Below are 12,573 nucleotides of genomic sequence, written 5' to 3'. Positions count from 1 at the left end.
TAGAACCACATTCCACTGTGAGATCCGGTGTTGGAGGGATTTCTATTGCATTTTGTCCACTTTTTGTAATTTTGTTGTTGTGAAACGGGGACGACACTGCTGGTCATCAATGTAGGTTCAGAGTAGGTGAGGAAAACAATGTCCTTCTCGGGGCTAGTATGAGTAGCATAAATAACACCCTATTCTTTTGCTTTGCTTATGGGCCATGTACACTTGCCAGTGGTTATTTTCAAGATAAGGAGAGAATCTGGCGCTACGGCCTAACAGCTCTGTAAGATCAGCTCCGAACCTCGCTAATCACTTTATACGCTCTACTTTTTTATGTGTGAAGAGTGAAGACTCCAACGTAGCTCTTTCCACGAAATCCAGTTTCAACTCTGTCTGTATTCTGTTTGTACTAGGTTTGACAGCTTCATTTGTGAAGTGTCTCAATTAAGGGGAATATTTCTCCCGACATATCTGCACAGCCAAGCTGTCTCTGTAGCACATAAAATCCTGGGCTTAAGGAAGTCATCACACACCTTTCAGAGTCTGCAAAGAGACGCCAGCTAAAAATAGCCAGACAGAACCCCAACGCTGGTTAATTCTCGTCGTTGCCCCCAGACAGTTGTATTTGCATATCTTTTATGTGTTTTTTCCTCCTTTTTTAACAGTTTTGATTCCCTGCCTTGAGCAGAGCAAGCCTGTCGTATAGGGATCCTCTGGGGGGAGGGGGGGGGGGTTGATAAGCAGTCGACCGACAGTTGGGTAATTAAAGATTTGCGAAAGCCGAGCCTTTGCTTTTTTCCCTCCCTGTATTTCCTTTCAGCTCTCTTTTGGAAAGTGTAACGGTTCTGTCTGGGTTTATCAGAGGGATGGTATATTGAGTCCAGAGAGCTAGCCATCTGGTCCTGCCGCCACCACTCCCTCTCTCTCTCTGCAGCTACAGTAGTAATGTGATGGTGAGAACCCGGTGGCTTCTCAACTCTCCCCAACACCAACGCCCTCTCACAGCTCAGTGTCAAGAAAAACTGAGGATCAGCTAGCAACACAGCTAGCCTTTTAGTGGCTGATCAACGGCACTGTCAGACTCTGTCCAACTGCCTCACGTGGACAAGTGTTTTTCAGACTTCTACAGTGCAAGGGTATCATGTAATATGGAGAGAATATTTGAAGTAAGGTTAGTCTGACAATGAAGCTTCCTCAAGTAAAGAGAAACAGCGAATGACTAGGCTTGGATGGATATGTTTATCATAGAAGCATAATACCATACTACAGCTGTATGTTTGTTGTACAGCCAACAGCAATTAAGATGTCTGTCAGTTTTAAACATCGCTGCTAGCAAACACTACAGTTTGTCAGCTCTGAGAGATTTTGCCTGGACTTCTCGCTAGACATATCTTTAGTGCTTACTTCAAGGTCGTAGCACATGTTACTCAGTATCTGTTGTATGTATTGAATTATATCCACTCGTATTTTAGGGATTTAAGCAAGTCATATCCAAATAAAGGAGAAATTGAATTATTGAAGCGGTTGCTCTTGCCTTCTCCAGCTGGAAGACTTGAAACTTAAAAATAACAACAAAAGGTAGTACTGCTCCTCTTGGTTAATCTCGTGCACAAGTAAATCTGCCATTAATACGTAACTCCTCTGAAAAGGATCTGAATGTGATTAAATGCAGATTATGGAAACATTATGGAAACTGACTAGGCACTGCTCTTTCCTGAGATTCAGAAACTGGCCATTTTCATGATTATTATTATTAGTGGGCTCTAGCTGTCCTTGAGGACTTGTGTCCTTTGGATAAAAAGATGGAGAATGCACATCACAGTGCCAGCTTTTACCATGTGGCATTGTTGAATTTATGCAGCATTTCTTTGTGAAGCTACATATTTTCTATGAGAATAAATGTTCATTGCGATTGTGCTTGCACCCACTCAGCCTTGGCCATCGAGATTCAAAATGATTAACCAATTATTGCTTCGCTATCATGCTCAGTTTGACGCTGACCACCCGAAATTCGTATTGAGAAGTATAACCAGTAATTAAGAGAAGCAGCAGAGCAGAAAGTATTTGTCTCTGTTGGACAATTGTTTGGAATATACAGTGGGTGTCTGCACTAGAGTGACAGGATTATTATGCTGAACCAAATATGGGATTTTCTTTACATAAAATCCCTACCAAGAAATCGGCAACCCATTTTCCATATATTTTTATTCTTGTTGGAGTGTAGCTCCAGGGGGATATTGGGTTGGCCCGTGCAGAGTTTTATGGGATCTGTTGGTTACTGTTTGGAATGTGCTACTGGATTCTTTTCATGGTTGTGTGTTTGTTTTCCATATCGTAGTTGTTGGCATCGTCATGAATTATAACCATTTTAGCAAATGTCACTGAACATATTGTTGGTGAGTTTATTGCAAGTGTTTATGATGCATTTAGGTAGTGTAAGAATAATCAGAAACCTTTCTTTTTTCGACTTGGAAAAACGATATGAATGGCCCTCCAAGCTAAACGACCCTCCACATTTTCCCATTTTCTAACCTTAATAATGTAGCTATTTAGCTAGTTTAACTATATTGTCAATGTTAGCAAGCAAGCTAATTTCTGATTGGCAACATTAGCTTGCTCAGCTTCTGCTCATATTGTAATGGCTAGCTATCTCATTAGACCGACCAAGCAATTTATGACTTCACCAACTAGAAAATGAGATTCAGAGTAACATTTGAATGCAGCATTACATGCTAGCTTCTCTTCCCTCTTCTATGGAACAGACCGTGACAATGACCCTGTTATACCATACCGTATCTCTAACATTGTCCATCCATAGTAAAATCTCAGTGAGTTTTTCAGAGGGGCTATCAGACAGGCATTCTCTTAGACTTGCTCAAGCAGTCTGTCCCCGCAGGCAGGGAGGTGGTGCTGAGTGGAGCTCTCTGTGGTCAGCCAGTAAGTCAGTCATCCAACCAGCCATTCAGCCAGTCGGTCAGTCAGCCAGTCAGTCAATCAGTGGAATAGTCGGGTAGCCAGCCATTAAGTCAGTCATCCAACCGGTCAGTCAGTCATCTAGCCAAGCACTAAACAGCCAGCCAGTCAGTCAGTGGAGTAGTCAGGCACCCAGCAAGCTGGGGCGCCAGTTGAACAGTCAGTCACTGGCACAGATGCACTTGTCCCATTCCTGTCGCCCTAGGGGAAAACACTCAGTGGCTTTTTATGCTTTATCAGCATGGCGCTGCCTACTGCCTGCTGGAAGTCTCTTAAAACAGATACACAAATAAATGGAGTGTATGGAAATAGCTGTCCTCTCATCTGGAGCCAAGCTGTCCCATCACGCTGATCAAGGTCATTGTCTTTAATGATACAGGGGGCTGTGATGGCCTCCTCCACTCAACTTTTGTTGAAGTCAGCAAACGTTGCTTTTAAAGCTTTTTCCAAAAGAGATCAAACACATTATTGGAGGTTAAAACGGTATCAAATGGGAATAATGTATTTCAGTGTGTTTTTGTGTCGTTTGCTCTTCAGAACTCTTTGTACATTAAGCGGTCACAGTCCCTTTCTCATAGACACCACGGACCCTGCTTTCCATCCCGGTTTGGACTGAACATGTTGCTGTGTACTTAGATAGACCATGTCCTAACCCCCTCTGTGTCACTTCAACATTTTAGGTGGCCACTAAAAGCCTTCTGTAGTGCTATAGTGTGTACAGTGCATTCGGAAACTATTAAGACCCCTTCACTTTTTCCACATTTTGTTACGTTACAGCCTTATTCTAAAATGGATTAAATCGGGGGGTTTTCTCTCATCAATCCACACACAATACCCCGTTATTACAACGCAAAAACAGTTTTATTGACATTTTTGCAAATGTATTAAAAATGAAAACTTAAATCACATTTTCATAAGTATTCAGACCCTTTACTCAGTACTTTGTTGAAGCACCTTGAGTCTTCTTGGGTATGAGCCTCGAGTCTTCTTGGGTATGATGCTACAAGCTTGGCACACCTTTATTTGGGGAGTTTCTCCCATTCTTCTCTGCAGAGAAGCTCTAACATAAAGGCCTGATTGGTGGAGTACTGCAGAGATGGTTGTCCTTCTGGAAGGTTCTCCCATCTCCTCAGAGGAACTCTGGAACTCTGTCAGAGTGACCATCGGGGTCTTGGTCACCTCCTTGACCAAGGCCCTTCTCCCCCGATTGATTGGTTTGGCCGGCAGCCAGCTCTAGGAAGAGTCTTGGTGGTTCCAAACTTCTTCCATTTAAGAATGATGGGGACCTTCAATGTTGCAGACATTTTTTGGTACCCTTCCCCAGATCTGTGCCCCAACACAATCCTGTCTCGGAGCTCAATAGACAATTCCTTTGGCCTCATGGCTTGGTTTTTGCTCTGACATGCACTGTCGACTGTGGAACCTTATATAGACAGGTGTGTGCCTTTCCAAATCATGTCCAATCAATGGAATTGACCAGAGGTGGACTCCAATCACTCCAATCTCAAGGATGATCAAAGGTGCTCAATTTTGAGGTATTATTTGTTTTATTTTTAAATTTTGTGCAAAAATGACAAAATAACAGTTTTTGCTTTGTCATTATGGGGTATTGTGTGTAGATTGATGAGGAAAATTTTATTTAATCAATTTTAGAATAAGGCTGTAACATAACAAAATGTGGAAAAAGTGAAGGGGTCTGAATACTTTCCGAAAACACTGTATATGTGGTTGTGTTGTAATGATAGCGATGGTGATGTTTCAGACCATTTTTTGGCTTACTAATCTACATTTGGTAACACTCTGTTTGAGGGTACCTTGCATAAGGACTTAATAACACATCCATAAACAGTAAAGCATATGCCAACAACCAAACTGCTAGGGAGCAAGGAGAGCTACCAGCCAAGATTGGAGACAAAGCTAGAGATGAACACTAACATTAGTGAACACAATCCTATACCATGCATTTGGATCATCGGAGAACTACAATTTACCATACCATACCATACATGCTGACATTTCCCTGGGGTACAGTCTTTTTCCTTGTCTCTACTTTATTTGTTCTTCTGATGGCTTCCTGCCATGCTGTCACAGGATTATGTGTAGAACCCAGAGCCTAGCCGACCACAGGATTATATGTAGAACCCAGAGCCTACCATACCACAGGATTATGTGTAGAACCCAGAGCCTAGCAGACCACAGGATTATGTGTAGAACCCAGAGTTTAGCAGACCACAGGATTATGTGTAGAACCCAGAGCCTAGCAGACCACAGGATTATGTGTAGAACCCAGAGCCTAGCAGATCACAGGATTATGTGTAGAACTCAGAGCCTAGCCGACCACAGGATTATATGTAGAACACAGAGCCTAGCAGACCACAGGATTATGTGTAGAACCCAGAGCCTAGCAGACCACAGGATTATGTGTAGAACTCAGAGCCTAGCCAACCTGGGGAATATGTGTAGAACCCAGAGCCTAGCAGACCACAAGATAATGTGTAGAACCCAGAACCTAGCAGATCTCACAGGCCTATGTGTAGAGCCCAGAGCCTAGCCAATCTGGAACAGACGATGCTCTCTTGGTACTTCATGCATTGAGGATAATTAGTTGGGTTTTATTATATGCGGAGGTCACAGGCTGAGTATGTGAAGTAGCCTACGTCAAAAGAAAGAGTCAACGCAAGTCTGTTAAGCGAGTCTGTTAAGAGCTTTTGATTGCGCTACTAGTGCTGCATACAATTGACCACCGAAGGCTCTCCTGGTGTCATGTGATCAAGTGCATTTCAAAGACTAAGTGGGAGTTTGTCATTTCACTGTCATTTCAGGAAAATTCCTGAAATATCCTCTGTCGTGTGATATTACATGGAGGAAGTGTTACTTGAATTCTTCTTTGCTTGTGGTTTTCGATATGCTATTAATTTGCATTCATGCAAATGAGCAGTGGGAAATGTTATTGTCGCTATACTGTACTCCCCTACATTAACCAAACGAGTCAACAACCTGCTCAGCTATACCGCTGCAGCATGGTCACATGGTCCATCACTAATAGTATACACAGCGCTGTAAGGTCACATGGGTTGATATGGTACTGTACATTATTTCATCTATTTTCTGGACGCTTTTCCGTTATATGCTTTGGCCCATATACTATAGAGAAAATGTTCTATTTAATTCTGTACTTTGGCCTGTTGCATCTGATCTGACCAGAACTTTGTTTCCATTTTCAGATGTTGTACTCTAGAGGCTGTGGACTGAGCAGAGACTGAGAGAGAGACGAGTGGAGGCCGGTCAGTGCATGTTCTCTCTAATCCCACTGTTTGAGTGCCCTTTGTGCGGATGCCCATTTCATCATTTTGTTCCGGTATATGATAATATGGCTAGGATCGTGATATCACATAGGCCTAGGCCTACTCTGAAACTCTCTGTGTCTTTGTTTTCCCTACTTTGATTCATACTCAGTAATTATTCTGTCGACCTGACCCTACTCTATCAAAAATGTGATTTCCGACTGTACATACAATGAATTGTAAAGTTACGTGAGGTTTTATCAGAAATACTGTATGTCAGCAATCGAAATGCCTAGGTAAAGGTATTTATTATAATCGGCTGTGGGTCACCTGTTTAGCATGACCAAACATTACTGAAGAGCTGAAAGTCATTCATCCCTCTAGTCAGTTCCATTGACACGCAAAACCCAAGTTTCCAGTCCACACCCTTCTCAAACCCTTCCAATGCCTGTCCACAAGGATGTCTCTAGTCCTTTTGTATGTCGATTGAGGACACAATGCTCTCCTTTCTCTCTTTCCAGCGCTCTCATCCTTTGAAACCACTGGTACTGACCTTGAGAAAGATTCCACCTCCAAAAGAAGGGGAGAGACGACAGAGAGACGACAGAGAGAGACGACAGAGAGAGACGACAGAGAGCGACGACAGAGAGAGACGACAGAGAGAGACGACAGAGAGAGACGACAGAGAGAGACGACAGAGAGAGACGACAGAGAGAGACGACAGAGAGAGACAGACAGAGAGAGACAGACAGAGAGAGACAGACAGAGAGAGACAGACAGAGAGAGACAGACAGAGAGAGACGGAGAGAGAGAGACAGACGGAGAGAGAGAGAGACAGACGGAGAGAGAGAGACAGACGGAGAGAGACAGACGGAGAGAGACAGACGGAGAGAGACAGACGGAGAGAGACAGACGGAGAGAGACAGACGGAGAGAGACAGACGGAGAGAGACAGTGAGAGAGGAGAGAGTTATGTGAAGTCCCGCTGCGATAGAGGTCACAGCACAAAGACATGGCTGGCTCAGCATTCTGTTAGCAGCCTGTTTAGCTTGGCCTGGTCTGGTCTGGCCTGGCCTGGCCTCGTTTAGCCTGAGAACATGCTCCTCTAGTGCCAGTGAACACAAAGACCCCTTGGATGCCCTCTTGGGGGTACACACTGCCCTCTTCACTCTGTCTCTCTGCACCCCAGAGCTGCATCGGGGGCCGTTTTAATAAACTCACTCACTGTGTGGTCGCTGGCTGATCAGAGCCCATGAGGAGGTATTGTGGGATTGAGGAGCCCTCGAGACCACGAGAGCTCAACACAGTATGCGGAAGCCAAAATCTTATCTACATTTAAGCACAATGACGTCAAAAGCTGATATAGTATGATGTCTTACAAAGTGTTACAGCTCTTATGGAATCGTCCTTGCTTTTTTTCCTGTCAACCTGTGTGGGAATTCAACCTTCGAAATCTTTATTGATTCGGACAATGGGCACGGGGGAAAAAATCTATGCGCTTCCTAAATTCCAAACACTTTCTGTAGGACATTCAGTACTGCTTGAAAGAGTGAGTGAGTTTACAATAGTACCTACTGAGGGCCGTTGGCACCACTTGACCAGTGTGTGTGTGTGTGTGTGTGTGTGTGTGTGTGTGTGTGTGTGTGTGTGTGTGTGTGTGTGTGTGTGTGTGTGTGTGTGTGTGTGTGTGTGTGTGTGTGTGTGTGTGTGTGTGTGTGTGTGCGTGTGTGTGTTGCTCTGGTCTGGTACAAAGGCTCCTTACCTCATGGCATTGGCATTCCCTGAGAGAATGAGCAGGAACAGAGAGAGGGAGCAGGCACACACTGGGGGTATTCATAGGGCCCGTCCCCACGGAAGGAGCCAGGGTTGAGTATTAGCCCCTATTAAAAAACAAAGCTAGTCCAGCAGGGGCCTGGCACGATGGAAAGACACAGAGAATGGGAGGGAGAGAAAAAGTGAGAGGGGTATATGGGTTCTGGTCAAAGTGTCACCAGCCTTTTGGACAGAGACAGAGGAAGGGAGAGAGGGATATTTTGATTGTATTTATTGAACCTTTATTTAACTAGGCAAGTCAGTTAAGAACAAATTCTTATTTACAAAGACAGCCTACCTCGGCCAAACCCTAACTACGCTGGGCCAATTGTGCGCCACCTAATGGGACTCCCAATCACAGCCAGTTGTGATACAGGGTCTGTATTGACACCTCTAGCACTGGGATGCAGTGCCTTAGACCGCTACGCCACTCGGGAGCCATTAAAAAAAAGAGAACAAATATTAATAATAACCTTAAGAAATATGGTTCAGGTCTAAGTGTCGTCAGTCTTTTGACCCACTCTCTCATCATACTGTGTACTGTAGATATGTCAGGAAGGCTCACAGAACATGTTCATGTGATTATTATCAACGCATAACCCCATAACTGACTGTGTGGGCAGCATCTGGTCTAGTAACAAAACAAATGCAATTTTCAGTATCAATCAAGTTTTGTAATTTTTCAAAAGCTATCATATACCCACCACCATTATTGTTTTAAAAAATAGCTTTTATTTTTCTGAGAAAGGGGTCTCTAGGGGTTGAGAGTTGGAGGTCTTTAAAACCATACTGTAGTTTGTGTCAAGATGACAGAGCTCTGTTTTCATGTGTGATGGAATACAATTTAGAGACCTTGTCCTTTTAGCAGAATCCCCCAGGCTCTTCTAATCGGAAAACGTTCCCTTCGACAATTAATGGGAAACATGTGTTTTGAGGGAAGCGAAGCCAGCAAACTCTCTCCCAAGTTCGACTCTCAATAGCAAGAGAAATCCGGACCATCGCCATAAGCCTACAGTATATGATGACAAGAGTTAGGGTGAATATTTACAAATCCCGACACTCACTGCATACACTTAGAAAAAAAGGTGGTATCTAGAACCTAAAACGGTTCTTTAGCTGTCCCCATAGGAGAACCCTTTTGGGTTCCCTAACCCTAACCCTTTCCACAGAGGGTTCTACATGGAACCCAAAAGAGTTCTACCTGGAATCTAAAAGGGTTCTCCTATGGGAACAGATAAATAACCCTTTTCGAACCTTTTTTTCTAAGAGTGTACAGACACATAGTATCTCTACAGTTGTAGATAGTGATTGAGATTAACCTAGCTGACACCCCCTGATTTTCTGGGCAGATACGCTATCCTCTACCCCACAGGAGGCTGGTGAGGGGAGGACGGTCATAATAATAGATGGAATAAAGGGAACGGTATTAAAACACATAGAAACCATGTGTTTGATGCGTTTGATACCATTCCATGAATTCCGTTCCAGCCATTACTATAAGACCAACCTCCCAAATTAAGATGCCACCAGCCACCTGTGCTCTACCCAGTGTTTGCATGCTTGTGTACGTGTGCGTGCATGCCTGTGTACATCATTCCTAATGGTAAAGTGAAAATCCCAGTGGTGCCTCCAGCCCTGCCGACCTTAGGATCCCAACTAGCTCTACTGTTGGCTGCTGCTGTCTTAGAGGTCCTGGAAGTCATTCACAGAAGAGAAATGATGGGCCTCCTCCAGATCTTGAGGAGAGAGAGGAAGTTGTGGACTCCCCACAGCAGGTGCAGACCTTCAGGTCACACATCCATTACTCAGTAATGGCTCTCCTAGCCCCAGCCATAGCAGAGGCTCAGGGTCTCAAATTACACATTACACATACATTCAAAATATACACAAAATGAAATGCCATCAAAACTCTATAGTCTTTTAGAATGTTCTCAACCCAGGCCTCACACTTTGGATATTTATTTATAATCATGTGTCTATTGTTGCAAAATAGTTTTCTTCATTTTGTAGAGGGGATACCCACACAAAATGCAAGTAAGGATGTTAGCTAGCAAGTTTTCAGTGTTTGAAACCGGTCTGGGAGAGTCTTAGTTTATTGGCTTATGGTTGTCAATCAAAGGCAAGTAAGAACTATAGACTCAACAGAGGACATGGCCATTGTCATGAGTGAAGGAGAGGAGCAGGGGCATGGCTGTGTCTCACATCACATCCGATTGCTCATACAGTACTATCCACTACCAGAGCCACTCCTATGTATTGAACTACTTTTGGCTCTTGTCAAAAGTAGCCTAGTGCACTATAAGCAATAGGAAGTAGTACACTACATGAGGAATAGGGTGTGATTGGAGACACAGTCCATCTCTCCTTCCTCCCTGCCTCCTACCTCAACGGACAGGCTAAGTAGCATGCACTGCAGCCTCTCTCCAGGTAGCTAGCCAGCATAAAGCCTCCCTTCCCACATCTGGAGGCAGCACTGAGCCAGCAGCACTGAGCCAGCAGCACTGAGCCAGCAGCACTGAGCCAGCAGCACTGAGCCAGCAGCACTGAGCCAGCAGCACTGAGCCAGCAGCACTGAGCCAGCAGCACTGAGCCAGCAGCACTGAGCCAGCAGTCTCAGCTCTTAACATTCCTGGCATGCTTCTTCCCAGGGCCAGGCACCCTCTCTCTCGCTTGCTGGCTGTCTTTTGTCAGGATCGAGTAGCATAAATTACTGTGTCCTCAAACAACCCATGTACATTCAGACATGTGCTGATGGGGACCCGCATTGGCAACCAGCTATGACTCCCAGTACCAGCAGCCATTTTCCATCTTCGAAGCAGCATTTATCGATTCATCGAGGGTTTATATACGTGAGGCCTTCCAGATGAACAGAATTCTTCAGTGTTTACACCTTTCTGAGAATGGATCATTGAGATCAATATCAGTTTGACAGATTTGAATGAACTGTTACTGTGCTACCCTCACTTTATCCTGTACAGCAGGGGTGTCAAAGTCAAATGGACGGAGGGCCAAATAAAAAAATTTGCTACAAGCCGAGGGCCGGACTGTTCGAATGTTCATTGAAAAAATTTTAAATGACGCATATAGTCTAGTGAACCTAATTGAACCTACAGAAAACCTAACAAATATATTCCAATATGATCAGATAAATAAAGCAATATTTTCTTATGGCTCTGTCAGTAATCTTTAATTTTCAACAGACACAAAAGACAAATTTCCTTTATATAAAAATCCCCATAACATGAACATTAAATGAAAGAAACTGGTATTCAAGGCACCATCAGTAGCCTATATTTTCTATTTTAGCAAAAGTGGGCTAAATTTACTTCAAAGAAAAAAACAATAATAGCAATTTTCTATCATCCACTCAACTGAAATATTTTTAAAATATAATTGGATTGAAATACAATAAAATAAAGTGCAAAAATCTATTAATCAAAAACAACACTTTGTTTAAGGAGAAGTAACATGCAGTGAAAACAAATATTAAACTTTAACTTTTAAACTTGAACTGAGTAAAAACTCTAAATATGTGATTGCACAGTAATGTTCACTTGTTTGAGGTTGAGGGTGATACTTGGTGGTGTCCCATCTTTTCCACAAGTTCATCAATGTTCGGGGTAAGGCTCTGAGCTGAGGAAATCCTCAGAATTGAGTGGAGGTGTTCAGCAGTAAGTCGACTTCTGTGTGATGTTTTGTTCAGGTTCATCAAAGAAAACAGTTGTTCACACAGGTATGTGCTGCCAAACATAGACAACGTTTGAGCAGCCTGGATGCGCAGCTGGGGCATTGTGTCGGGGAGGAAACGGGCGAACTCCGCAGCACCCACTGCCGCATATTTTGCCCTCAGTGCATCATTGCATTGGAGGTCAATCAACTCCATTTGGAGGTTTGGTGGTGAGCTTTCCACGTCAACAGCAAATGGGTTACCGAGCAGTTCCAACCTGCTTTTTTGTGCTTCAAAGTCAGCAAATCGGCGTCGAAAGTCAGCGGCAAGCATACCTATTTTATCAGCCAACTGTGCGCTCGGGAACGCACTGGTAGAGAGCTTCTCTTTCATGGTCTGGCAGCTGGGAAAGTGGCTCAAATTTTCTTTCCGCATCTGCGTCTCCCACAGAGTCAGTTTGGTTTTAAATGCCTTCACTGTACTGTACATATCAGAGATGACATGATCCCGACCCTGCAGCTGCAAGTTCATTGCATTCAGATGACTCGTAATGTCACACAGAAAAGCCATTTCACACAGAAACATTTCGTCTCGGAGTTGTGTTGTGTCTTTCCCTTTGCTGTCCAAGAACAGACAAATCTCCTCACGAAGCTCGAAACATCTTTGAAGCACCTTTCCCTGGCTTAGCCATCGCACCTCTGTGTGATAAGGCAAATCACCATGCTCCGTTTCTAACTCCGTCAGAAATGCCTTGAACTGGCGGTGATTCAAACCTTTGGCTCTGATAAAGTTAACTGTGCGCGTGATGATGCTCATTACATGCTCCATTTTCAAGGCTTTACCGCACAAC

At 43.8% G+C, this 12,573-nt stretch overlaps 1 long non-coding RNA gene across 4 annotated transcripts in view; it reads left to right on the top strand.

Moving 5' to 3' along the window:
- The window catches only part of LOC129832179 (uncharacterized), an 89,662-nt gene that overhangs the window by 65,984 nt on the left and 11,105 nt on the right, over nucleotides 1-12,573 (top strand). For 2 of the 4 annotated variants that reach the window (XR_008755882.1, XR_008755880.1), the window contains one exon: nucleotides 6,186-7,204. This is a non-coding gene — a long non-coding RNA (uncharacterized LOC129832179). Of the gene's footprint in view, nucleotides 1-6,185; nucleotides 7,205-12,573 lie in introns of those variants that run through there. The other 2 variants (XR_008755881.1, XR_008755883.1) reach the window with 2 other exon arrangements.

Source organism: Salvelinus fontinalis, chromosome 33, assembly GCF_029448725.1.
Source record: "Salvelinus fontinalis isolate EN_2023a chromosome 33, ASM2944872v1, whole genome shotgun sequence".
Lineage (NCBI taxonomy): Eukaryota > Metazoa > Chordata > Actinopteri > Salmoniformes > Salmonidae > Salvelinus > Salvelinus fontinalis.
This window is presented reverse-complemented; position numbering and strand designations above follow the sequence as displayed.